Source organism: Ambystoma mexicanum, chromosome 1p (assembly GCF_040938575.1).
Source record: "Ambystoma mexicanum isolate Mex_15411 chromosome 1p, UKY_AmexF1_1, whole genome shotgun sequence".
Classification (NCBI taxonomy): Eukaryota; Metazoa; Chordata; class Amphibia; order Caudata; family Ambystomatidae; genus Ambystoma; species Ambystoma mexicanum.
This window is the reverse complement of record NC_090921.1, coordinates 1267673450-1267700644: the sequence shown is the minus strand read 5'-3', so window position 1 is coordinate 1267700644 and position 27195 is coordinate 1267673450. Positions and strand designations below refer to the sequence as shown.

Here is a 27195-nt window from a genome sequence, read left to right as displayed (position 1 = left end):
CACCCAGATGCATCAACCTGTAACCAACGTGAGTACCGGGAATCGGGTGGGTTAGACCCTGTAAGTTTGTTTCACTGCTGCAGGTGAATCTAAACTAAGTAACGTTTTAGTACACTTATACAACCTGATAATCACGTAGATCCACTCGCCATTATTGGCCCTGAAACTGGGGTCAGGGAGACTGTCGGGGCTTGACCCCTTTGGTCCCGTCAACCGACGCTATTGCCATTATAAGGCAGCAAAACTCATAAAAGGGGCAAATCAAATCTGATATAATTGTTGACCAACTGGAGTGCGCCCCGCAAACAAATTAGATAAACAGTAACTGAAATCAGAAAGTAACACAATAAGTAAAGCACGAACGGCCTGAAATGATAACTCCACTTGAAGATTTCACACCGACGTGCAGCCACAACAAACACATGACCCCACAACAGCCAAACGTAGACCCAATACTGGCTGCTATACAAGGGGTTCGACCACTAACAAAGGAGTACATTGAAGACATTACATTAGCTAATTACAACGAGGTTGCTCAAGTTGTGCAAACCACAAATCCGAGTTCTGAAATTAAAGACCTTAACCAGGGGGTAGTAACCCCCGCCGTTCACGATAGAGGTGAAGATCGGTAAGCAAACTGGGTTGAGTTTGCCACAGGAAGACACACTCCAAAATCCCGGGAAGGAAGGGATAAACCTTGGCACGGATAATTACACAATCCATCCCACAGATAACACGATCGAGTTCGAGCAACTACTTCAGACCCAGGAAAGCAACGCTGACTCAAGAAAAAAGAAGGGGAGCCTCCTCACCCAAGTCAAACAAAGTACCTGATACAAACAAACAAGAGTCAGAATCAATAAGGAAGGATGACTATCCAAAGGAAGGTGCGTTAGGTAACCCATTAATCGAATCAGAAGCAAGGCTAAACGAACCAGCAGAAAACACACTTAAGGAAAGTGAATTAAATTAACTACCAGAAGAAAACCCAAGGACAGAACCTAATGCCTTGGGTAAACAGCCTACTAAAGCAGTAAATGGAATCTATAGTGCAACAAATGGCAGAACAACAACTCCCAAATCAATTAGAATGGACTTCATCAGATACGCGGACTTAGAAAAAAAAAAAATATGGAAACCTCGAACATTATCCTCAGGAGACGCCCAAGACAGAAACAGTCATTTCTCTGGAAATCAATCTCTAATAAATTGGGGTAGGGGCACCGCCAACCATACACCCAAAAAAAAGCCCCTTAAAAACATTACGCTAAACGAAATCCCCGATGCATTAATGTTGGAAAACTCAGCTTTAATGGACAAAGACTCTCAGTCCGCAGAGATGGCAATACAAACTACGGAAGGGGTAATGAAAAACCAGTCAAATCAAACTGACAATGGGCAGGAGCCAGAATTGACAGTGCCACCATCAACAACGGAACCCCCTCAAACACTGGGGGAGCCGGATCTCAATCCCGGGCCAATGGGAGAAAAACTCGAAAAGGACCACTTCCTGATGATCTCTACAATGGCAGCAATATTGGCCCTTTATATGAAACTACACAAAGATGCCACGGACACCTTAAAAGACCATAACACTTTGTTAGCAATGGTACACTCGAAGACCATCTTTATTGAAGGATTTATAACGGCCATACAAAAGAACATGCAAAACATCGAGCAAAGAATCTCTGATATGTAGCGCACTATACTGGAACCTATTCTGAAAGAGAGGGAAAATCGGTGGAAAAACCCCAGAAGAGATTCACTAGGAGGTCCTGATTTTTCCGCAATACAACTGAAGGAACTAGCGAAAGAACAACCACAAACAGAGAAAAATCCCAACAAAGAGCAATCGGAAGAGCGTCCTCAAAAAGCCATCAAAGAGAGGAATTTAGAAGGGCCAAAAAATTTGATCGAGCACCCAATTATATCTTCGGTGGAAGGACGGATTAATGAAGCCCTGCCGCTGACGGTGAATGGCAGCGAACAAAAAAATGAAGATAGTGACCCAACATCAAACATTTCCAAAACTTTCCCATCTAACGAAGTACAGGAAAGGGAGACACCGAATAACGATCCTCAAGAAAAAGCAAAACAAAACACCAAGATAGGACAACAAACACAACTAATAACCTTGGATACTTCACAACCAGAAAGGGAAAATGAATTACCCAAGGTTGACAATCAGAATCTGAAGCTGTGTGAAATCTTCAAAAAAAAAAAACCCAGAAGGTGGTGAATGCCTTGGTTCGGTCAAAGGGGGCAACCACCATTACCGAACAGAAAGTCAGACCCACGCAAACAGTACAGTTAGTTAAAAAAACTAAAAATCAATCCCCCCCAGAGGTAACGGACATCAAACAAAAGTAAAACATTTTTCAAATGTTTGACTATGCCAAAGGGAACAGCGACAACTACAGTCAATCAAAACACCTGTAGTCTGAAAAAGGCTAACACGCAGGTAAAAACGAGTCAAGAGGACGAAGAGGCAGCAACAATCGGTGATTCAGAGCTGGAGCTAATGGGCTTGTCCACGTACTCCATCTCGGATGAAAACAATTCGACCTCTAGTGACTCAGAAGATGATGAACCCGAACAAGCAAATGAGGAACAAGCAGAGACAGAACAACCAGAACAACCTAAATCAAAAACATTGCAGGAAGGAAATGGGATAAACGAGCAGAACTCAAATAAATCTGAAGTAGCAAAAAAGAAAAGCAGCACAATTGTCTCCGGACTCGTAAATAAGCTAGTCTGTAACAATACAGAGGGCGGTCAAAAGAAAAAACCAAAAATAACGGCGATAGGAGGCTAAAGTACTCCAGCTAAAATTACAACATTGATGCCGGAAAGCCAAAGCAAAAATAGTATCCCGCTTGCATTGAAGATCAAGGATTACAACACAGAAGAAAGCGATCACAACATGGGAAATGAAAAATTCTTGATTAGTCCCCTGAGATTACCAAAACGAAGGCTAAACCCTGAAAAGTCGGGTAGAGGACTCCTCCTGGAAAGACTAGTACATACAAATGATGGACTCATTCTAAATCGGGCCAATGTACTAAGATTGTTCCACCACATACCAACATTGAGACTAATTAGCTCCAGTGACATATCCCTGATTGAATTTCCCGACAAAACGTATATGGACAGAATACGGGTCTCAACTTGCTCACAAGTCATCCACCAGTTATTCCTATCGGAAGAAAGGACTATATGGAGCATGGGATTTAAGATAACTGAAAAAAATAATAAAGTAGTGGAACCGGACGTACTCGAACAAGAAATTCTTTCAAAGAAAGCCCAATTTCAAGAGGCGTACGATACGCACAAAAAAGCCATGAAACCATCCCAAGTAACTCAACACCAGGACGGAGAACAGGAGAGATGGGTATGGCTGGCTAACTTAGCAGCTGGAAAAATGAAGACCCTATAGTGCCGAAAGGAAACTTGGACCCTTATTACATGAAATACAAGGGGACTCAACCACCTAACCAAAAATGAATTTGAAAAAAACATGCCAGACATATTATGCCTGCAAGAAACTTGGTTGAGAGAAACTCCCCTGATTGAAGGCTATTCAGTAAATATAAATCCAGCAAAGAAAGGGGAAAAAGGAAGACCAATGGCGGGTTTGCTGATAGCAATAAAAAAGGAACTAAATTGGAACGTGATCCATTCATTGAATTTGTCACCATATATTCAAGTCCTAGTTGTGGAAATGCCTGCAAGTCCAGATTATCACCATTCACAGCACGTATTGCTGATGAACATATACTGGTTGCCGGGAGCCAAAGCAAATAAATCACCCCCGAAGGATGTTGCAACCGCAATTGACGACCTGAAAGCCAAATGGCATGACCCTTGGATAATATTGGTGGGTGATCTCAACTGCACTTGTTTTGACGAAAACAATAACGCACTTAGAGACGTACCTTAAATGGCGACAATGAAACAAAAAAGAGGAGTCAGCTGGAGGTCTACCCTTCAATCTAGGGATTGTATAATTTTAAATGGAGCCACACCAGGGGATATCCCGGGGAAACCTACATGGCGAAGCCATAAAATCGGAAGCCACCCTAGACTATGTCACAATTTCATCTAACTTGTCAACATTTATCCAAAAACTTGAGTACAAACCACGCAGTCAAGTGACCACAACCCGGTCAAACTTACATGTTTAAGTCTTTCCGTGAAAAAGGAAATGGAAATGTATCCATTCAACCTGGAAATCAATTCAGGGAGAAATAAACTAAGAATGCATCGAGCGAAACTGCCAACGTTGAATGGAAATCTGTCAACAATGATAAATGAATTGCAGTTCTGCAGGTCATCGATTACGTTCCATTGTTAAAACATTTTACATTTCAAGCAAGCCTGGAAGTGCAAAACCAATAATGTCACACCGGCACGTATATGACTGAGCCGTGGTTGTGAAGAAAAGAACTTTGAGAAAACACCTAAAACATCTAAAGCATTGAAATAAGGCGAATAAAACCGAGGAGAAACAGAAAATAAAACAAACATTTCACAATTGGATAAAGATGCATAAGAAATCAATGCTAAACCACGACTCGCAGGCTATGATAAACACGATATGCAAGAGAAACACAGCAGACACGTGGGCCTTGATAAACAGTAAGGAGATGCTTCAAGATGCTTTAACATCCAACCCAGTCCCAGGGAAACAATGGAAAGCACATTTTAAACAAAGACAACCGATATTCGAACCTCTATCAAACAAATGGATTCCAGCGAGAATGGATGAAAACTTGCTGGACATAGACAGTTTGACCTTAGAAGAACTTATCAGAAAACTAAAGAATTAAAGAGCACCGGGACCCGATGGTTTGACGAATGAAGGATTGAAAAAGGCTGCAGTGGAATGGGCAAAAAACTTACACCAATTGTTCAAATACATCTTGCAATCAGAAAAAATACCAAGTTCATGGAAGATGTGTCGTGGTGCCAATTTTCAAAAAGGGCCTAAGAACTGATCCAGAAAATTACAGGCCCATCGCCCTACTAGACGTGGCAGGGAAAATCTTTGCCACCATATTACTAAAATCTTTGACTAAATGGGCAACACAAGCTGGCCGCAAAGATGAATGGAAATCAGGTTTCGTAAAGGGACAAGGCACCCCATTAAACATCTTCATCTTAAACCTACTAAAAGCGCAAACCCTTAGAAACAAAGAGGCGAAATTCTACATGGCCTTTATAGATCTATCCAAGGCTTTCGACACAGTAGATAGAGAGGGGATGTGGAGAAAATTTAAAAAATGGAACTGCCCGGAAGTTCTCCTCTATAACATAAAGGAGCTACATACAAACACTTCTATCAAAGTGAGGCTAAATAAAGCTGGCCTCCTGTCTGAGACAATTCCCACGACAATCGGGCTCAAGCAAGGTTGCCCTTTGGCTCCAGAACTATACAACCTGTATTCCTCAGACATGGAAGATGCCTTTGCGGACTCAAGAATCTTTCCTGCAAAACTCGCTAATGTATCAATTGGAAGACTAATTTATGCGGACGACATGGTCCTAATTGATCAGACTCCAATAGGCCTTCAACATCAACTAGGAGCTTTAGAGCTATATGTAGCCAAAAATAAAATGACCATCAACCCGGAAAAATCCAGGATCTTGACATTCGCCAACACTAAAAAGGGTAAAAATACAAAACGCGCTCAATGGTACTTAAATAACAAAAAGATAACGGAAGTGTCTAACATTACGTACCTGGGGGTCTGCGTTAACACTGACAGAAATGAAGCCCCAAGATGTCAAGATCTGAGAAACAAACTCAGAAATCTGACGGGACAAGTGAAGATCCTATTGGCGAGGATTCTCCTTGAAACCCCTGATAGACTTCTATCGAGCAAAAGTGGTGGCAATCCTCACCTACAGATCGCAAACCTCTCTTCTTTTAGTCGCCAACATATGGTCCCGTCTAGAAGGCAAATTCTGGAGAACAACCTTGGGACTGCTAAAATCTTTCCCAATTCAAATAATTTGAAGAGAACTGGCACTATCCTCTTTGAAAGTCATCGCAGAGTGGAAGATAATGTCTTTCTTCAGGAAATGCCTGGAACCATCAACAAAGGGGGTTGGGGGTTTGCAGCTGTAAAAAAAGCAATGGCTGAGATGTCGGAACCGATACTAGCTGAATGGTCTAAGACATGTCAGATAATCCTCCTTAACCTGAACGAAACGGAAGAGTCTCTACTAAGCAATCCGGACCAAGTGAAAAAAAAATGTACACCAGAGATTGGATTGAAACACTGGAAGACCTATATAAATATCAAGGCTATGAAGATTTCTGGGAAGTTCCCCGAAAATTGAACAGGCTACCGAAATATCTAACACTATTCCCTAATTGGTTCTTGAGAACAGGCTTCTTAAAACTACGCCTTAAACTCTGGCCAAGTAGAACAAACCACTACAGAAAGAGAGGGAAAGAAGAACCAAAGGAATGTAGATTATGCAAAAATGCAAAGACGGTGGAATCCCTGAAACACCTGTTGCTGGAATGCCCAATCTTGAGACGGGAACGACAAACCTATCTAGGTCATATCTGGCACGACTACAGATTTAAGGAAATTGATCTCTGGTGGTCACACTTTCTGGAAGGAGACAAGATTTCAAATAACCTTGCGGTAATAAAATTTATGCTGGTTATCTTTGAGAAAATCGAGGGAGAAGATTCAAACTCAGGATGACGACAAGGTTTCGAAGCATAGCGGACTCACTTATTTATAAGCATTAGCAATGTAAAAGAACAGAAAGAGAAAAGAAACTATGTTGCCCTTGTACAAATTTCTATTGACATTTTAGTGTATTTTTAGAATTGTAGATCCTAAGTGTAAATTTCGCCGTTTTTTTTAACGCTAATTCTTACTTTTATATTTTTTTCTTGGTTTCTCATTGTTAGTTTGTTCTTATATTATTTTTGTTTCTTATTAACTGATCGATTTGTTTTATTGATTTTGTTCAGTTTAATTCTTCAGTGTGAGAATAGCCAAAGGTTTTCCTTTTTTGTGTAAACCAAAGAGCTAATAAAAAATAAAAAAAATAAAAAATTGCTGTCCTCTTCTAGAACTGTGAATGTGTGTTTACACTGAAGCTAATTTTGGGAACACTATTTTCCCCTGAAGTGTATTGCACTGGTAATTTTATCTCAAATGTATCCTGATTTCAGTAGGCCTTTGGCTGTGTGAAAGACTTAATTCCACCCTCTACCACTTTAATGTGTGCATTTAAATTGCTCAAAATCAATGCCTTAGAGGGCCATAATTAATGTTGGGGGTCAGTGTTGGTTTATGGGGCCTTTATGGCTATGTATTTGCAGATTGGTAAAATGGCTGGTGCCCTTTTCTTTCCACCCAGGTCTATATATGTTGTGTGCTCATCACCAGTACATACTACCTAGAGTGGGCTGTGTATTTAGGACACTGTACTGTGTTGTGCAGGCATAGGGATTTTTTTACATTAGTGTTGAAATGTATGCTTTTCCCCCACATGTGATTTATGTTGTGTGACTGTCTGTGATGGTGGACACACATTGAAGTATTGGGGCGAGGGGTGTCCTCAAAGACATTACTGTTTTTATACATATACTGAGTATTTTCTAATGTTGTGTATTATAAGCTTAATTACTTAGTTGAGCTATATGTGTGACATTTTAAGTGAATCTGTTGTTCAGTACATCAGTGTGGTGTATATTTCTATTGATGGGTGTGTGGATTAAGTCTACCTTTTGTGTCAGCATGCTATTCCTACCCGAGAGTTGAGACTTGACACTCTATCCAAGTGACTTACGTTTTAGAGGTTTAGCTTCACTTTCTTGTCTGGTGTAAACACCCTCTTAGGGTTAGTGGTTGTAGCGTCCTCCTGAGAGTTGTACAAAAAGTGCCTTAACAGTGAATAGGAAGCATGAGTCCTATGACGCTACAATCTGATTTTATAAATCGGGGGTAAAGATTAATTTATTGTTCGACCAGCAAGCCTTACAGATAAAGGGTTTATAGGCTATTGGTACTCCCTAAAAGTTGAAAAACGGGGAGTAAAAATACTACCAACAAAAAATAGGAAATTGGCTCATAAGAGCTTGTCACAGTGCTTTTACCAACACAGTTCCATGGATATGTTTGGAACAGTCCCACATGTAATGCCATAGCAAGAAATCGCTATTGTTACTGCCTGATCCAAAGAGGTAAACCTGTATCTCTTAACGTGCCTGAATAATTAGGTGTATAGAAATATGTATTATGAAAATGTTTGTTTTATAGTTGGCACACATTTTTTTCCCTTATTAAATACTCCCATTGGGAATGGGATTTACATTTTTACTCCTTAAAAATAATTTGACTGCCAATTTAAAGTTGGGAGTAAAATACTCCCACTTAGATTTAAATGCTCTGATCATATTAACAACTCAGCACCAACTCCACTGAATAAAAGAATGAAACTGAAGTGGTCAGAAGCCAATGATGTCAGTAATGAGAAAAGTCTTTGATTCTATCAACAGATGCTTATCATTCAATAATAAAACTATTGTGATCAAAGCATTTGATAGTCAATGTCATCAAAATCGTTCTTCTGTCAACTGATGGACCTTTAAAATCATACAGTAAAAAGCATGCTTCGTTTGATAAAGGCTTCAAAACCCCAAAATGTAGCTGCTGGAACCTCCTTATGAATCCAGATGTCACTAGATCATATAGAAATGTAGCACATTATCGTTATGTTTAACATTGCAATGGTCCGAAATGCTTGTGAACAGAAATCCTGGTTGCTGTTTAAGCCAAGTTGCCTTATGAAATATGAAAGAATCTACAATAGTGGTCATTAATTGAAGCGTTTCTACAGAAAACTCAATTCATGAAGCTATTATAAATAATAATGTTTGTTTTTTTATTGCTATGGTTTGATGACTTTGCAACCCTCTATGTCCACAACACAACCCTCTATGTCCAGAACACCATTAGAGATGACTCTCAAGGACTTCTGTGGCAGAGTTTAGTTGCTCTGGCTTAATGACATTGGGGAGAAAGTGGCTTCTTCTATTTCCCATGTGGGTTCCATGTGACCTGTTTAAATGTTGTCCTTATTTTTGTGTGCCTTGCCTTGCCTTGCACTGGAGTGTTTCACTGAACAGAAAATTAACAGGACTGTGACTTTTGGCATCTATTTTTCGTTTCTTTAAAAAGGGCAACAGGAGTGACCCGGCCTATTGAAATGAGTGGTATTTCACAATAAATGTCTGATTCCTGCAGAAAAAGCTACTTGAATGGTTTGAGGATGAGAATATATCTTCATAACGCAGCTAGTGTTCCTAGCAGGTCTTTGGGCAATTGAGCAATGGTTGAATTTGTCAGTTTGTTTACAAATACCATGAGTTTGGGCGATCTGATATCTACCTGGCCTTCATGGATTTGTCTTTAGCCTTCCACAAAATGGACCACTCCTTATTATTGGAAATTCCGAACAATATGGAGGTTGACACTGATTTTAGTTTTTAGTATCATTGTTCAGCTATTCCCGAAAATCTGTAACTTGTGGAAGGTCGGGCTATTGCACTAATAGTTTTGCAATAGTTCATTGGATAAAAGAAGGCTGCGCTATTGCTCCACTCTTATTCAACCATTGTTTAAATGTTTTAGAAAGCCACCCTGTTATCTGTACCAGGAACATCCCAGAAATGGGGCAGGTTGATACCCTGTCTCTCCTATGTTGATGTCCTCGTTCTGATAGATGGGACTCCTGTGGCATTTTGCAGAAATTGTTACATAGCAGGGTTCGAATTTAAGATTCAATGAGTAGCTAAAACCAGCTCCTGGGTGTCAGCCATCAACCAGTAAGCAGGAGTGAATGCTGGGGACCAGGAGCAAGCCCACAGCGTACCACAAAGCTAACTTCCAAATGAGTGGCAAACTTGAGAGTGTTTGCCCATTTTTGAGCATCCATTATGTTTCAGTGTATACTAGATGTGGTCTAATTCTTCTTTATTAACTTTCTGAAGTACTCAGTTTATTATCAGATATGTATGTTTGTAAGACACCAATTAACCAGAGGAGTAAAAAGTAGCCCCTGGCCACAGTTTGTTATAAACTAACGTCGATCTCCCAGGCTAGAAGCAGGAGCCAAATAGCTCCCAGTTCGAAGACATTTCAAACCTTACATGGATATGAGTGCTTTATAATTCTATGAAAAATGGCAGTGAATTCCTCTAAATCTTATGCAATGTTTACAAAGATGCTTGAAAATGTTAACAAATTTAGAAAGGAAAATACTTGATTGCCTCTACTGATTTTGGTTGCTTAGGGGTGAGATTCAATTGGAGAAAGCACGTTGGCGCAGTAGCTATGCATTCCTCTCAATCAAATGGAGCTAGCTTGCGCTTTTCAGATCAATTGTGTGGGCATGCTGTCCTGCCGGCGATGAAAGTTTGAGGCCGAATCCTGTGGGTTAGAAAAATATGCTTCAGCTGTTTGGGCCATTGCTTCTCTGGATCCAATGGCTAAAGTGAAACCTACATTCTTGAAATCATTGCAAGGCTTGCGACTGCCAAGCTGAGGAGCTACTCTGTTTGGAATCACAGTTGGAACCACTTTGAACTAAATTACAAATTGCACCAGCACTTTTATGGATCTCAATTTGGTCAAATGATTGTGCAATTCTCAATTGATACTTACAGACTTGGGTTCTGAAAGAGCGGACTCCTCTTAGTGGTTAGAATTATTAAATCCACCTTCAATTCTTTGGGGATTGAGTGACTGTTTGAATAATTATATATATTTGTGAAGGGTTGCTACATCTGTAATTATTAAAGCAACAAATTATTGAGGTGATGTAAAATGTGTTCAGTCTATACATGCAAAATGTGTTGAAATCTGCTTTCCCTACTTGCAATTTGGTAATTGTATGTTTAAGTTCCTAAACTATGTCTACAACCATGGAAGAATACAGATCACTAAACTCCTCCTATTTCAGTTGCCTCTTGGGGCTTATTGTACTGCATGGCCGGCTCATCTTTATCCTGTTTGTAAATGTGATTGCTCAGAAACAGAGAGAAGCATTCTTAATTTTTGTGTGTGAATGGTGCATGGATTTACAAAGATTATTATTGCCATTGATGTGGAATATGAATTTTAGACATTGCAGAACAGCTTTTTATTATTTAATGTTAGCCAATGACCCTCCAGTCTTTTGCTGTGTGAAATCTTCAGTTTGTTTAGGTGTATTTTGATTACACCATTAAGACATCTAGATAATTCACATATGGCACCCATCGATTTTGCTTATTGTAGCCTTCTCGTGGACAAAACCAACAATATTCTATATAACTATTTAAACGCACCACCCGTTCCCCCATTCCCTTTGGTTTGTGATGCCACATATTTCCAGTGAACTCCTTGCCGATGTTTGTGGATCAGACGTATAATACTACTATATCCAGTTGGAAACATGATAAATCCTCATTACAAGGTGTCAATTCTGGTTACTCTTGATACCACATTCTCTGGAGAAAGAGTATCTTCTTGCAGAGTGCTTAGCATTATGCGTAAATTCGTACATGTGCCTTTCGGTCTTGAGCATGGATGTTGTAGGCTACAGGAGTGTCTTTCTAATTCCTTTACAGTTACCATACCCAACATCCAAACCTTCATGCGTGGAAATGTTTTGCCCCACCAATTTAAAGATAAGCTATGTTTAATAGAGGGGCCCAGCCATATAAATGTACACATTAAGAGTCTGATAATCTGGAAGGCTGCCTAAAGATACCTTGCTTGTGACATAGGCATGGATCGTTTTATTATCTTTCCTAGTTCATTCACCACAGCTCCTCACTGCTCATACGGAATCGCAAAACCATGCCATGAGGGCAAAACCAGTCGTCAAAAACGTTTTCAGTCTAGTGGAGTCAATTTTGTTTAGAGATTGCAATATGTGATCTAATCAATGAACATATCTGCAATGCACTAGAGAAACGTCGGGGGTGTGAACAAGTGAGGACACAGACACAAAAGGTACACGTTTCAACACCTTTATAAAGTTTGACTGGGGGTTGGATATTTCCTAGCTGGACCCAATTCTATAATGGGAGTAGTCTCGACCATCAAAGCAAAATAAAATGGTTGAAGTCAGCCAGTCAAAGGAAAAGTCTGTATCGGAAACCTATACTTGCCCTCACGCTTCACAACAACATGTGAGAATATGTATGAAAATAAAGAGTGTATCAAAAGAATGTCAGAATGGCAATGAAAGTGTCTCGCCACTCCCCTCAAGTTCAGTTCACTGGGGTTCTTACAAAGTTGCTTCAAGGTGGATAGTATGCACAGTTCAAAGATTTCCCATAAATCTGTTAGGTTTCCCTCGCCAATTTCAATGTCAGTTGAACATGCTTCACAGTTCTCTTCAAAGGATTCTTTCGGGCTTCCCTTACCCGGCTTCACAATTCTCAAAAAAATAGATATTCATAAAATTCCTTCTTAGTTACTTTCACAGGCTGCTTGTGCCCGTCTTCAAACACTTAAACATGGCTGAAACACTTTCCAGCTAAACCGCTCTGCTTCACAGAGCTCGGGGAGGACTCCCTTCCCCCATCTTTGTACTTTTCTTTCACAATGTTCACCTGTCAGACCTTTGCACCCGTACTGTATTATCACCTCCCCGATGCGTGACCACTCCGACAGCAGGCTCCTTATCATTATCGCCTTGCCAGAGACTTTTGCAAACGCACAGTACTCTCACCCGTATGCTTGATCGCTCAGACAATAAGGTTGACTTCTCAATGTCCGTGCCACTTGCACTTGGTTTCGCAGAACGGGCCCTCGGCCACTCTGTTCCTTATTTCACAAAAGCATATAGTTCATTAGGAAGGACCCACAGTGACTCTGTTCCTCGGTTCACAGAACTTTCAGTTCACTTTCACTTTAGCCTTTCGGGATCTCTGCACGCTCTTTACCTCGTACCCTTTCCATCAATGGCTTTCAACACATTTGCTTTCATTATTCACTGTCCTGTTATTTTTCAAGAAGCGTTTAACAACGTGCCTTCTCACATGGCACTGCTCCATTAGTTTGTTTCTCATCGGCTCCCCTGCTGGCTAAATACATTCAAGTTTTCAGTTTGTTGTCTTTATCTTTCAACACGTAGCCTTGCGTGTAACACTGTAGCTTTCCACAATTGCATGAATCACAAACCGGGCTCTCCCTTTCTTTGAACACACCGGCTATGATTGCTATTGCGCGTTCTTTGATTTTCAGCTCGTCGAGGTACCGGTCTTGCCCATCTGCCCCTCAGACACCCTTGGGCGGTCTCGCGGCCTGGGGAGGAAACTAGCAGTTTGCTGGTGCATGGAGGAAAGGGATTGGCCGGCCCCTCGGCTCCCTTCTCCAAACTTCCGGCTTCTTGGAGACACAGCTCCCACGCCACGCTTTCTCCTGCCTCAACTTGCAGCCTGTCAGCATCTCTGCGTCCCGTTCTCACTGGTCTGGTTCTCGGCAGCTCTCTCTCAGCAGCTCCTCCGTCTCGCCATCCAGTTTGCCTTCCTTCTTGGCCCCTGTCTCGCTCCCTGTGTCTTTCTGTGCTCCACCTTTTATAGTTTGGAAAACGGTCCATGGGTTTCGGGTGTGTGAGATTGGGACTGAGTGCCTGACCCTGCCTGGCCTTATTAGTGGGACAAGGCCAGTGCATGTTACTAGTGGCAATCTTCCTCGTCTCAGTAGTTGGGCTGATGAGGAAAGTAGTGGAGTTATGCGAGTTGTAGGATCCCTTAAATGTAGAGGGAATATGGGGGTTATCATGTCTCACCTTCTGGTGTCTCCTGCCCCAGGGTCGGGATCCAATAGGTATAGCCCTTCCCTTGCCACCTGAATAAGGGATCCCCGGGGACTGACTCATGAAACACTTTTAGGTTTTTCACAGGCGCTAAGGGAGACAATACATATTTTGGTGCAGATTTCCTTACGTTAATCTATTTCTGCTGCCAAGTCCAGTTTCTGTTTACTCAATTCTTCACATGCAGTTGCTGGCCAGCAATCTTGTATTTTAGCATAATGTCAGTTCTCCTATTGTTTAGGGGCAATAATCCTAACAGCAGACACAAAAAAGTGTCTGGAGGTTTCAGAAATTGTTGCCAGAATGTTTTAAGATTAACCTTCATCCTGTAATACTGCAGCATTACTTTTGCATTATTAATCATACTTGGTAGTATTTGTGCCATGGCACCACATGTACCATTGTCCAGAACAGGGTCCCCCCCATATATTCAGGTCAGGCTTAAAGAGATATGCATCCTCGAGGGGTTTGCATATTTGCCATCCAGCCTGCTTCATGTTGTGTATAGGTTAGACCTTTGATGATGGCCTTTCTACCTGGTAAGGCACCAAAAAGTTACATTGTTTCCATAGTCCAATCTTCTAGTTCCACTGTGGCATGTGGATAACCTGTCCTTTTTACGAAACCAATATTTTGCAAAATGTCTTTAGACTACTAGATGGTATATCCACATATCTAGTAATGCAAATTCACACTTTGTGTATGCCCAGCTAATTATTTTCGAGTTGATATGAGGGTTTTTACCTCACCAACCTTTTAATCTAAATGCATGTTAATTTCTTGAATGAGTCTAAAGTCAGCATTATCGGTAAATCACCGTACAGATACAGTAGTTTGTGTAAAATTGACATTTGAATAACTGTTACAGGGCTATCCATTGACAACTGCAACGTGACCCATTTATCTATTTAAGATTCCATACGGTTTTATTGTTGGAACATAATTCATGGTATACAGTGTTGTTTGATTTATACTCAGTTTAATCCCAAAATACACAACTGTCAATGGATACCACCTAAACGCACTTCATTGAGGTACTACCTGTAGTTTCGGTGTTAATATTTTGGGCTTGATCCAGTTAAGCACCCTAGCACTCCAAATGTAGTTAACACATCTAACACCAGTTTCAGGTTGTTTTGTGTCTCATTGATATAAAGAGCCATATCATCTGCATTGAAAAGACCAAAGAAGTATGGCTCGACGTTTGTATAGCCCTATGCAGATAGTACTAATTGTCAAAGCCAGGGGCTAAAGTACCCTTGCTGTGTTCCCCTGCCAAGTGAAATAAATACTGATGAGTCGCGATTAGTAATAATCTAGTCTTTGGATTCCCTATAAATTAATCCTATCGACTGTAGGATAGTTGCCCCAAATTCTGAATCGTCATAGACTGCCCAAATGTAGTCCCATTTTACATAGTGAAATGCTTTTTCTGAATCCCAAAATGCAATTCCTGCATCATCGGTTGCCAGGGAAGCTGTTGGGTTGAACATTCAGTGAATATCTGACTTTGTGATCCTCCCCCGCACACAGCCATATAGATCCAACTTTATTAATTTAAGTAGATGTGGTAATAGGCAATTTTCAATTACTTTATGAATATCCCGTCCATATTCAACATGGATAATGGTCTGTAAGAACCAACTGGATTCTGTGCAGTTTTTGGGTTTTAATAAAACAATAGTATTGGCTAGGTTTAGCACCTTTCCAGTAAGATATGCCTTACTGTACATGATCGGCAAATATGGTGCTAGTACCTCTACTTATGTTTTATAAAAATTCAGCTGTCAGTTCATCGGGGCCAAAAGACTTGCATTTTGCAATTCGAATCACAGCGGTACCTATTTAAGTGATAGGGGGCCATCTCAAGCAGTTTTATTTTTGTTATAAAATAAACATCCCACAGTGTGTAAAAGCAAACTGATTAGCAAAATTCTGATTATTACGAAGAACATTTTTTTTTAATTCAAAGATTGATAAATTAAACTCAGGGCATGTACCATATCAGCTATTTCTCCTCTTTTCAATAACCACACAAGCGATTTCTCCCTATGCACTGATGGATCTATTTAGAAATGTTATTTCTGAGTCAGTTGTCTTTGAATTGTTCAATTTTGGTAAGGGCTTCCATATTCTTGTGTCGTGGGATCTACTGTATTGTTGCAAGCTCATTCAGCCTGAGTGGTGGTGAGGATCCTAAAGTACGTCTTAAAGGCTCCCCACACTGCTGGCATCAATGGAACAGTATGTCTCTCTCATTTCGCATAGCGTTTTGATCAAGTCACTTACATACTTAATTTCACACCTTCTTTAGTACATCGTAGCATTGCATTTGACATTTAATTATGTTGTATAAAAGCAAATGAATCGTATACCAGACTCTGTATAATCCATTCTTTCCGGGTGCATGAACCTCAATTTGCTATTAAACTGTAATAGTCTATCAGTTTCTTCTCTAGAATGACTGATCACAATGTAGGCCTGGATTGTCCTCTGGTGCAACATTTACATGGGTCCCAGATCAAGTTGAAGTCTCCTACCCATGTGATCGGAAGTTCCAGCCATTTAGCACGTAATCCTGCAGTATTTTCAAAAAAGTGGGGGATTATCCCTGTTCGGGCATATGTAATAATAATAATGAAAAAATGTTGGCTCTGCAATCTCTCCAATCACCTCTGTGCCAGATTAAGTTTTAAAGATGTATGTATAAATATTGCAGCCCCTCTGGCATGCGAGAAATAAGAGGAGAAAAATGTGTTATTCCCTTCCCCCATCGCGAGGGCGTTCATCCTACCAGCGCTTTGAGATCATACCAATGATACATAAGGTGCTATACAAATGCAAAGTAACATAACATCTCTTGGCCACTGAAGTATGGCTGGCAGTGGGGGCTTACTGCTGAGAGCCATGCCGCCAGCGCAGCGAGGGAATGGCGAGGCTTCCCCTCATTTGCTCATTTGGTTTTACACGGATTTTACGAGCCATACAGCTTGAATAGCCTCCAAATTGACCAGCGGCACATTAGATTAGAATGGCCCAGAGACTGTTTACATTACGTGATGATGAATTGTAATAATGATGATTTTATTTGTATTGCATTTGCACATTTTAATTGTAAACCTTTATGCGACATTGTCCTGAAATAAAGTTAATTGACCTGAATGTTAAATGGGTTTTTAGCACCTATTGTTTGGCTTGGTTTAGAATACAGCTGGCCCAGGAACTTCCCATTTTCTAATTGGTATCTGCAATGTGCGACGTAGTGACGATGTGCTTGCTGCTTGCTGCACTCGCTACACTCATTTCTCATCACAAATGTTGGTTACATCACAATATTGTATTCCTGTTTTCCAGTCTGAAGTGCCATGGAACTGGCAGGGGTAGCCGGATGTGTGGTTGCCCCCTACTCACCGCCCCCAGTTGTCTGTCCCTAAATATTTTGCCAATAGCGAACAATGTCGCCATGACTGTCAACTGTAGATGTTCGTTCTCCTCTCAAGGACGATGCTCCAAGCAATTTCTGGGTTGACTTCCCCAGGCCTTACAGCACTTGTTCTGTTCATATTGTCATCCCTGTCATGAGACATAATGTTGAAGCACGAGTTGCGCTCTAGCCTACCTGCTGCTCCCCACTCACCCCCTCCCACCACGTTACATACGACATTGCAGAATTGCTATGCGCTTGCATAATAGGATGCCTCAGTCATGACATAGAATGCCTATACACCCTAACTTTCGTTAGAGATGGATTTAGATGTTATCAAGGACACAGCAGCAGGCATTATCCCTCCCCAGTGTCACAGCATCTGTTTACATCCTTTTGGGGTGTTGCTGAGATTAGTGAGATTAGGGATAACTGGTTGTTGAGGTAATATTAACCCATGTCGCAAAATAACCCTTCCAAGCTTACAGCTTTCGTAATAGATCTATCTCACTGGGGTAATGTTAGCAGTGTTTTCCACCATTTCTTTCAAAAGGACAATTTCTTCATTTTTCACTCAAGTCACTCTGTATGATTAGACTCTGATGGTGCAGGAAAATCAGTATAAAATAAACTCTGCTCCCTGCCTCTTTTTCTCTCGGGCATAAGGTGGACATTTATAAATGTTTCCTTTAGCAAATACCCGGCACTGGTATTAGTCCTTGCAATTAATGTTTTTTCTCAGAATGATGCTCTTGTGTCCTCAGTCAACCCTGTCTCTAGGGTGTTTTATGGAAGTAGGGGAAGTATTAGCATAGTAATGGGGTGATTCAACGTTACTCTGTAACAAGAAACCTACAGTGCTATCTCTGATCACATAATAGACCTGTATGCAGATAGGGGTCCATGTGGAGATGGAAGGATAAGAGTCAAAAAAGGTTTCTCGCTTTGTACCCATAAGCTATAGCCACAGCCTTTGTTGGTAGCAGTAATCTAATGATTCCAGTGAAGGATTTGTTCTTTGAGGATTAACTATGTGCTGACTATGTACAATGTAGAGCACAGATTGGAGTGTATTTCAGTCTTTTTTCTTCAGTAATATGTATTCTCCTAACAAATACTCACCTCAAGGTTTCCGTAGCTGCTTTCAATGCAGACTATCCAATCAGACTGGCTGGGCATGGCTCCTTACTTTAAAAAAAATTGTTTTGGTCTAGATACATTGATTTCATCACATACTCATAAGTGGGCAGGTTGTTCTCTTTTGTGTACTCTGGTAGCTAGAGAGGATACCTCTGATATGTCTCCTCCTTCTGTTTGTGTAAACGGTCTTCTAGTGTTTGATTTGGGTTACTGTTGTATGCCCTTCACCCCACCCTAGCTAGGGTTATCCCTCGACCTGATACTAAATGTTTGCTCATGTTCATCCCTTTGTAGGTTGATGCCCATCCAGTGTCTTATTTAGAAGATGTATCTTACTCCTTTGGATTTCCAAGAGGAATAGAATATGTACCCTGCTATTGGTCGTCCGGATCCTCTCAGATTAGGTAACACGTGTTTACCATTCTCAGTACTGCGGGTCTGGTAGATAAATGCTTTTCTTGCTTTACCAACAGAAAACCTTAAAAACGCCCTTTTTTATTTTGTTGTGATGCTTGGAACGTTTACCCCATTTAAGATTAAACTTCCTGTGACAACTGTGTCCTTACTTTACAGTAGGGAGGTATGATTCATTCAATTATTTTACACAATAGCATTCAGTCTTTACAAACAATGATTAAACATCACTTATCAGTGATTTGCATTTCATCATCTTTCACCCAGAAATAAATATTTATTTTCGTTATGCTTTTTGCTTCACAGATATTGTGTGCCCCTTTTCCTAATGATAGCAAGATATTGGTCTGTTGACATTTCTCCAGTTCTTCCACTTTAGTCCCTAATTTCTATTAGTAATAGTAGCAAACTGTATTGGTCATGGCACTTTGTGTGGTAATCTCCCACTTCAATGAGCTATATTAAAACGTGTCATTTTTTCTACCCATTCCACTATTCCCACTATTCCCTGTAACTGAGATCTTGCTAATGTCACTTAGCTACATGCTGGGTGCTGAAGCTAAGACTCATAGTTTCGTTTGTACCTTGCACCGACCCACCCTTTTTGGTTTTGGCTATTAGGTGGCGCTGAAAGCACTACCTTTAAAGCCAAAATGATTGTCATTAAAATAAGAGCTTCAACGTGAGAGCTTGAAATAGGGGCTTTAAATGTATTCATTTATTTTTTGTATTTGTTAATACGCCCAAACCCGGAGGTATCACGGCGTAGGTTACAGGAAGAAGGCAAGACATGCTGGTTACAAAGGTAAAAACTTCTTACTCAATACAGAATATCAATAAAATGGAGTTGGGTACAAGCAGCTAAAATATAGTTATAAAAAGGTTACAATATGTACAAGGAGGATATAATAAAAACATCATGGATGGAGTCATGTCACAGTTTGTGAGGTTGCAATATATACAGCAAGATCAGAATACTCAAGTCTTAGGCTAGGGTGTCGCTTACAGGAGATGACAAAATCTATTGAACAGCCATGTTTTTAGTAATTTATTAAAGTCGGTTTCTTAATGTAGGTTTGTAATGCTTTCAATGCAATAGACAAATCAGGATGGGTGTATGTTGTTTGGCTATGTGTCCCACCCATTTGACGCCCATTGCTAAGAGAAATCTATAGGATTTTCCTTCCATTCCCTCCCATTTTCCCTCCAACCACACCTCCTGTTGCACTCTTTGGTTGAATTTGTAATGTGTGGTGAATTTGTCAGCCATTTTTCTTTCCAAAATGGCAGCCGCCAAAGTAATTTGACTTGACTTGTTTGATGCTTTAAAAATATATTACTGTACTAAGGCTTTTAAGATATGTAATATATTTTAATTTCATTTTTATTAAAATTAAACAAGTTACTGTTATAGATACGTTTTGGGCTACAATGGCTGTGAAAATGTCGATTACCTTGTTTGTTGCTCTAGTATTTTCTGATGTAGGCAGTACCTGAGAATGTTTTCATTGGCTGTGGAATCTGTTCGTGTTTGAACAGGGTAGCCATTTTTGTTGTTGTTTAGATCTTGGAAGAGAGAGGTAGTGCAGTCTGTTTCTCGGAAGTTTTATTTTCATTTGACTACATCTCTAGTTTTGCTAATTCAGAGTCTACACTCGGTGTTGTAGAAGTAGCATTTCCCATCGTAGCAGGAGTTAGACAACGAGAATTTTAATTCATTCCTGGGAAACGTGGCCTCCACAAAGGAAGCGATAAAGCCAATTTGGGGGGCTTGTGTGTGAATTATATCCCTGCAAATGATGGCTGCAGCGGCGTACAGCGCGCGAGGTGGAGAGCGATTATTATTCCACAGCCTTTAATGTGGCTCGATTGTCAGATTAATCACACCAGGCGGCACCTTAACGGTTTAACCAGACACGGCTGATTTTCCACAGCTCCCAGCACAAGTTAACAACCATTGAGACAGACGCGTCTCCCCGAGTCCCAGCTCAGTGCAAAGATCTAAAACAGCGGTGCTTCATAGGACAATGCCCAACAGTTACCTCCTCTGCAGCCACAAGTATAACCTAACAAGTGTGTTAAAAGGAACATGTAGCAAACGATGCCACATCCTCGACACCCCCCACACTACCATCAAATCAACCCGGCGACATTAAGCTTGTGAACGAATGAATGGCATGCCCCTGACAATCAGATAACGGCTTGTCTTGTGGTTGCCAAAACGCATAATTAAATAATTCCCAGGCAGTCGCACAGATATTTGCAACCTACAAATTGTTCCATTAATGAAGTAATGTGTGTTTAGTAAATATGTCTTGTTTGCCAGAAAAGAAGTCAGAATGCATTCTTATTCGTGAATGTGAGTAATACAGTATGGCATAAGCATGGCTAACAGTGTCAGCATTTGCATAGCAAGCAAAACAAACGCGACAGCATATGAATTACTGAATGACTTTCCAGGAAGAGCCACGGTGGAAATTCCTGTTGGATTAGTTACAAATCGTGTCTACTGAGTCCAGTTGCTACGGTTGTGTGGGTAGATCGTGGCTGCTATGGAACAAATCCAGCTGTTTCATGCACCTGGTATTTGGTGTCTAATGCTGTCACTAGGTTTTCAGTTGGGATTTTTATTTAACCGGTAGACTTACTGTTTTTTGTATGTTCACTTTTAGCCCCGTTTCCAAAACCACAAGTGCCACAGCTAGATGACGGAGACACCATTTTAAACGCATCAGCTAGAATTTCCAGGTTTGAGGTGTCTTCCAAATACGTAATGCTTTCTTACCCGTAACAGACCAGCACTGCTGATTTCCACTTTACATTTCAATTTAATACCACCTCTAGTTAAACCTTTTTCTAGCAGACCAGTTAGAATTAAACCTTCGTAGTTGTACAAAAACTGAAGCACTTTCGGCTCTCCATGTTGCCCATTTGCCATTGCTGGTTTTATTAGGGAGCTCTATAGCTGTGATAGTGTTGTGTTCTGTTCTAATGTGTTGTCATGACTTCGAGATGTAATGCCTTGCATCCGCATGCTTGGATGTTGTGGAATGTTTGGGTTTGAAGGGAGAGTGCTCGTGAAGCGGGAGGAGTGTTGGGGAGCAGAGAGAGTGGTTAGCTGAATGCGGATGCAGGCGGAGCGCTGGGTTCCTAATAGTTACCTGTGCTTCCATGACAAGTCTCATCACTTTCATTTACTACATTTGGCGACAAGGATACCTAGCGCAGCACCCATGCAGAGGAATCGAGAGCAGGAGCTCCGGAGGGACATTGGTGCTGTTCCTCTGTGCAGATCGAATTTAAATATATTGGAGTCATTCAGAGACTTCACGGATCAGCAGCCAGTAGCAGAGGAGAACGGTGAGAGGGGAGGGGGCCATTAACTTGCATCATCAAAAATAGAGGAAAGGACATAAACACACATACGGAGTCACGTGATACACGCCAGGATACACGTTGAAGTCAGGAAGTGAGTAAGAAGACTTCACGATCCCCCTCCTACTCATCACAGTGAATGAAAAAAAAATGTCTCAATTCGCATTGTAGAACATTCAATGTGAGCCTTTCAACATTATAAGGATTTTGAAATTGAGGAAAGTAGTTTAAAGGAAAAATTATAAGGAGAGGTTATAAGAAATATAGCCATATTTAATTTAAGATAATGCAAGGAATAAGCATACAACTGCCTGCAAACTTCCTACCTGGCCCGGGCCAACCAGTAGTAACATGGGCAGAATGGAGAGAATGCTAGGTGAATTATACAAAAACTGTTGAACTGGAAGGATTAACAACTCAAAAGAAAAAACTACTGTTAATACATGCTTTAGGATTAGAGGGCCAAAGGAAGTATAGAGAACTTCCTGAATGAACTATTGGTGAAGCAGGAGATAGTGATGTGCACGAGAAGGCATTAAGACAATTGGATCAATATTACACGCCTGAGATCAATGTAGCTATTAACAGATATCATTTTTACACCAGAGCACAAAAAGATCATGAAAGCATTGAAGAATACGTGGCAGCATTAAAGACGTTATCTAGAACATGTCAATTTGGGAATGGTATTACTCTGAAAGAGTTGCTAAGAGATGAAATTATAATTCATGCCAGGGATCCATTAATTCAAGATAGGTTATGGATGATAGGGAATCAATCATTACACAAGACTCTAGCGATAGCAAAAAGAGTACAACATAGTCAATTGTGTTCAAAGGAATACTCCTACGTCCCGTCCCCTTTCCTCCATACTTATGGCACATCTCTCCGTCCTGTGGGACGGGGTACCGGAGCTCTTTGTAAAAGCATCCAAACATTTCAGAAAAGAACATTTTCTTTTGTCCTTCCTCTCTTTCTATGTGGGGCATGGCACGCAGCCGGTACCCCGCCCATCTCGGCTCTGCCCCGCGCATCGACCATCAGTCCTTTTCTCCGCTCTATTTGGACTGGACATGCTTGCATCCTCGGAAGATCTTCCCTTTTCCTCCTCTCTGGCTCTTGCTAGCGATCATTTACTAGTCTGTCTATGTCGTTCAAACTAGACTTTCCAGATTGTTCATCGTGTCACCGACGCTTCGCGAGGGCGTATCCCCACCCTCTTTGTTTAGAGTGTTTGGGTCCGGATCAATGTTGGGACTCCTGTTTTTATTGTGACTCCCTTTCGGTCCGGGCACTTCAACGTCGGTTGGAGCGGTGGGAGGAGGTGTTTCGACGTACTCCTCCTTTGCATTTTCAGGTGTTTATCGACGAAAAGAAGAAACGCCCGGTAAGTTCTTTACTTTTCAGAGCACCCCGGCTGGGAGATACCTTTCCGGGCTCTTGCCGCGCCGGGAGGAGCGTTGATCGCTCTGTCACCGGGGATTGCTCCGAGGTGCCTTCTGGGCCTTGTAATTGTACCAGAGTTTTCTCTGAGGGTCTCTGTAAGGGGCCTGTGGATACCGGAGCAGGCTCCGAGGCCCCTCCTGTGGGGCTACCTGTAGACCCTGTTCTACTGAATCTTGGGGTACCGGAGCTCGCTCTGAGGCCTCGTTATCGGCTTCAATCAAAAGTACCGGTGTGCACCCTGAGGCCTCGGCTGGGCTTGGTGTTACCGAACGGATGTTCGAGGCCCACGCTAGTAAGGCTGTTACCGGACCTGGGTCCGAGGTCCCTCGCGCAGAGGCTAAAGCGACCAACATTTCTGAGAGGCTTGCCAAGGCCTTATCGATGAAGGTTGTTCCTCACCGTTCCCGCTCTTGTGGCGACGCCAGAACTGTTGAGGGGGCAAGGAGTGGAAGTTCTCCCCTTAACGGCAGTGCCGAGGTCCTTCTTGTGAAGGCTAGTTTGGCTATTGGTATGTCGCAGAAACATTCCAGGACTCATAGTACCGGCTCGGCCGAGGTTCCTTATGTAAAGGCTAAGATTAAGACCCCTGACCCACCGATGGGGACCCCTGCCTCACTTCCACACGTGCCGCAGTTCCCCTCAGTTGATGGCAAAATGGCGGCCGTTCCCACCACGGCGGCCATTTTGGGTGCTCACCCTACAACTACGCCATCGGCCTCAGGTGTAGGAGTTGGTTCCGCGGGTGAACATACAGTTCATTGTACGCATCCGTTTCATCCAGTTTATGATTGGAACGCCCGGATGCCCCTCCCGCACAATGTCTCATTGCCTGTTGGTTCAGCACCTTTGATTTTTGAGGACACTTCGGGGGATGGGCCTATGTGGCAACCGTCCCTGCTGCGTCCCTGGAATTATCCTCCTCATGAGAGACCTTCTCCGGCGGCTCCAAAACCGTCTCCGGAGGAGGACGCCTTTTTTGTAAAATTTCAGACGCTCATGCGTACCGACCCATTAGAGAGTATTTCAAGGGTCTTTTTCGGGAGATATGTCCGCCAGCGCCTCCGGCTCCACCTGCTCTACCAGTGGTTCCGCCAGCACCGCCCTTGCTTACGGTGCCTCCTCCGACCCTTCCGCCATTGCCCCTATTCTCCCCCGTGGACAAGACGGTGCCTGACATGGTTCAGCAGGATCCTGACCTGTCGGATGATGCGCAGGGCGAGCAGGACAGCTAAGACCAGCCCCGCTCTATCAGAGCCTTTTATGACCGGGTACTGGACATGATGTGCCTATTGGATGTGCCAGTGCCCGAGGGACCTGCCCCGCAGGAGGGTGTGCGCTCGGGGGTGTTCACTTTGTCTCCTTTGGAGCGTACCAGCCTGTTCTTGCAAAAGGACGTTTTGGCTGAGGTCCGCAGGGTCTGGGAAAAGCCACACTCTGGACTTTTTGTCAATAAGAAAATTGACGCGCGTTACAGGCTGCACTCTTCGGAAGAGGTGGCCCTGTCATCTTGTCCGTCCCCCTCCTCCACAGTGGTGGCCGCGGCCACTTTGCAGTCCAGGCCTGCAGCGTCCTCTTCTACGACGGCGACTCAGGGACTGGGGAAAGAGGACAAACTCTTGGACTCCCTTGGGAGGAAGATATCGCTGACTTGGCCTTGCAGCTCCGGCAGGCGAACGCAGAACTAGTGTTGGCGGGGGCCAACATGAAGATGTGGAAAGGTCTGTCAGAGTTCGAGGAATTCATTCCGGTCGAGAAGCTGGAAGACTTTAAGGCGGGTTTATCTGACGCCAGAGTCTTGGCTCAGGATCTGCTTGAGGCTGCAGCTCATCACGTCGACACGTCGGCTCGGGGCCTTATGCTGGGTGTTGACACCTCTCGACAGGTGTGGCTGCATGCCACCAAGTTCTCGAAAGAGGTGCAGGACAAGGTGTTGAACCTGCCGTTTGACGGTAAGGAGCTTTTTCATTCCACAATGGATGTGGAGCTCACCAAAATGAAGGACAGCACACAGACAGCTAAGTCCTTGTCCGTCCTGGTTAAAAACCCTTTCAGGACCCAGAGACCGCTGTCGCAGCACCGGGCCGCCTCTGGTTTCAGGGGCTTCCTCGACCGGAAATCTCGGAGAGTAGATACCCCTTCGGGTAATAACTGCCAGAGGCAGCAACAGACTCTGGTTTTTCTCCCGCTCCTCAGCCTCTTCTTCAGGTTCAGGTGGTTACACCATTGAAAAGCCTGCCAAATGAGGGTTTTCCTCGCTCGTACGAGACCCCGGTGGTAGGACGCATTGCGTCTCATTGGGAGGCGTGGCAGACCATCACTGTGGACAGATGGGTCTTGTCAATTGCTCGGGCGGGCTTCCGCTTACCCCTACCCCACCTTTCAACCCTCCTTTCCAGCTGTCGGGATCGTCCTCCTTAATAAAGGTAGAGGTGCAGAAACTGCTGGACCTCAGAGCTGTGGAACCCGTTCCCCTGGGGGAGCGAGGGGAGGGCTTCTACTCCCGGGTGTTTACGGTGCCCAAACCCAACCAGGCCGGCCTGCACACCATCCTATACCTTTCCCAGTTCAATCTTTTCCTACCCCAAGAGAATTTCAAGATGATCACGCCCGGCCAGTTTCGGTCCTCCTTGCAGATGGGCGACTGGCTCAGCATGGTGGATCTTCAGGACGCCTACATGCATATCCTGATATGGGGTCCACACAGGAGATATCTGTTTCTCTGTGGGAAAGGAGCACTTCCAGTTTTGAGTGCTTCCTTTTGGCCTAAGCTCGGCACCGCGTGTCTTTTACGAAAATTATGTCTGTGATCGCGGCCTATCTTCGTCTGCAGGGTATCCATGTATATCCTATTTGGACGACTGGCTCTTGTGCAGCCCTTGTCCAATGGAAGCTGCCTGCAATCTTCAGTCTCTCCTCCAGCTCCTGTTCTACCGCGGGCTGTCGGTGAACTGGCGGAAATCTTCCAGGACTTGATCTTCCTGGGTTTTCGCTGGAACACGATCGACTGCAGAGTGTGTTAGGCAGAAACCTGTGCAGTTCCCTCTGGGACCACTGCAAAAGATTAAGGACTACAGGTGTTTGGCAGTAAACCCAATTGGTAGCAGTCTGTACCACACAGATTCACTTGGTAGCTGTGGCTGAGCAGTCAGACTTCCCTCAAGAAGAGTCAGGCAGTATACAGAGTATTCACAATGGGTCAAGAGCACACAATAGAACAAGTAAACACCGACCAGCGCTTGGTGTAAAAGAGATATAATTATTTATTTAAAACCACATCTAGAAAAACACACAGGCACTAATAGTAAGCAATTCAAAAACACGGTCACTAAAAGATATACACTCCCTTAAAAGAATATTAGACAAGTCTTGGGTAAAGCCCCACTTATTTTCAGACAGCGGTGAGCGCTTAACGTAGATGGCACTCTAATAGTTCGTTTTAAAAAGGGAGAGAAAAGCAGAGAACAAATTGAAACAGATCGCAACACTTTTACAAGAACATAACAAGAGAGGAAGGCAAAGTAAAACCGTGAATTCAGAGTCAGTAGGCCGGA

General features: G+C 42.6%; 1 protein-coding gene and 1 long non-coding RNA gene across 4 annotated transcripts in view; one reads left to right on the top strand and one right to left on the bottom strand.

Annotated features, from left to right (window-relative positions):
- Positions 1-22201, bottom strand: part of LOC138452790 (uncharacterized) — a 40574-nt gene extending 18373 nt beyond the window's left edge. The window contains exon 1 of the long non-coding RNA XR_011260314.1: positions 21985-22201. This is a non-coding gene — a long non-coding RNA (uncharacterized lncRNA). The remainder of the gene's footprint in view (positions 1-21984) is intronic.
- The window catches only part of LOC138452785 (E3 SUMO-protein ligase ZBED1-like), a 657632-nt gene that overhangs the window by 189693 nt on the left and 440744 nt on the right, over positions 1-27195 (top strand). The window lies entirely within an intron of this gene.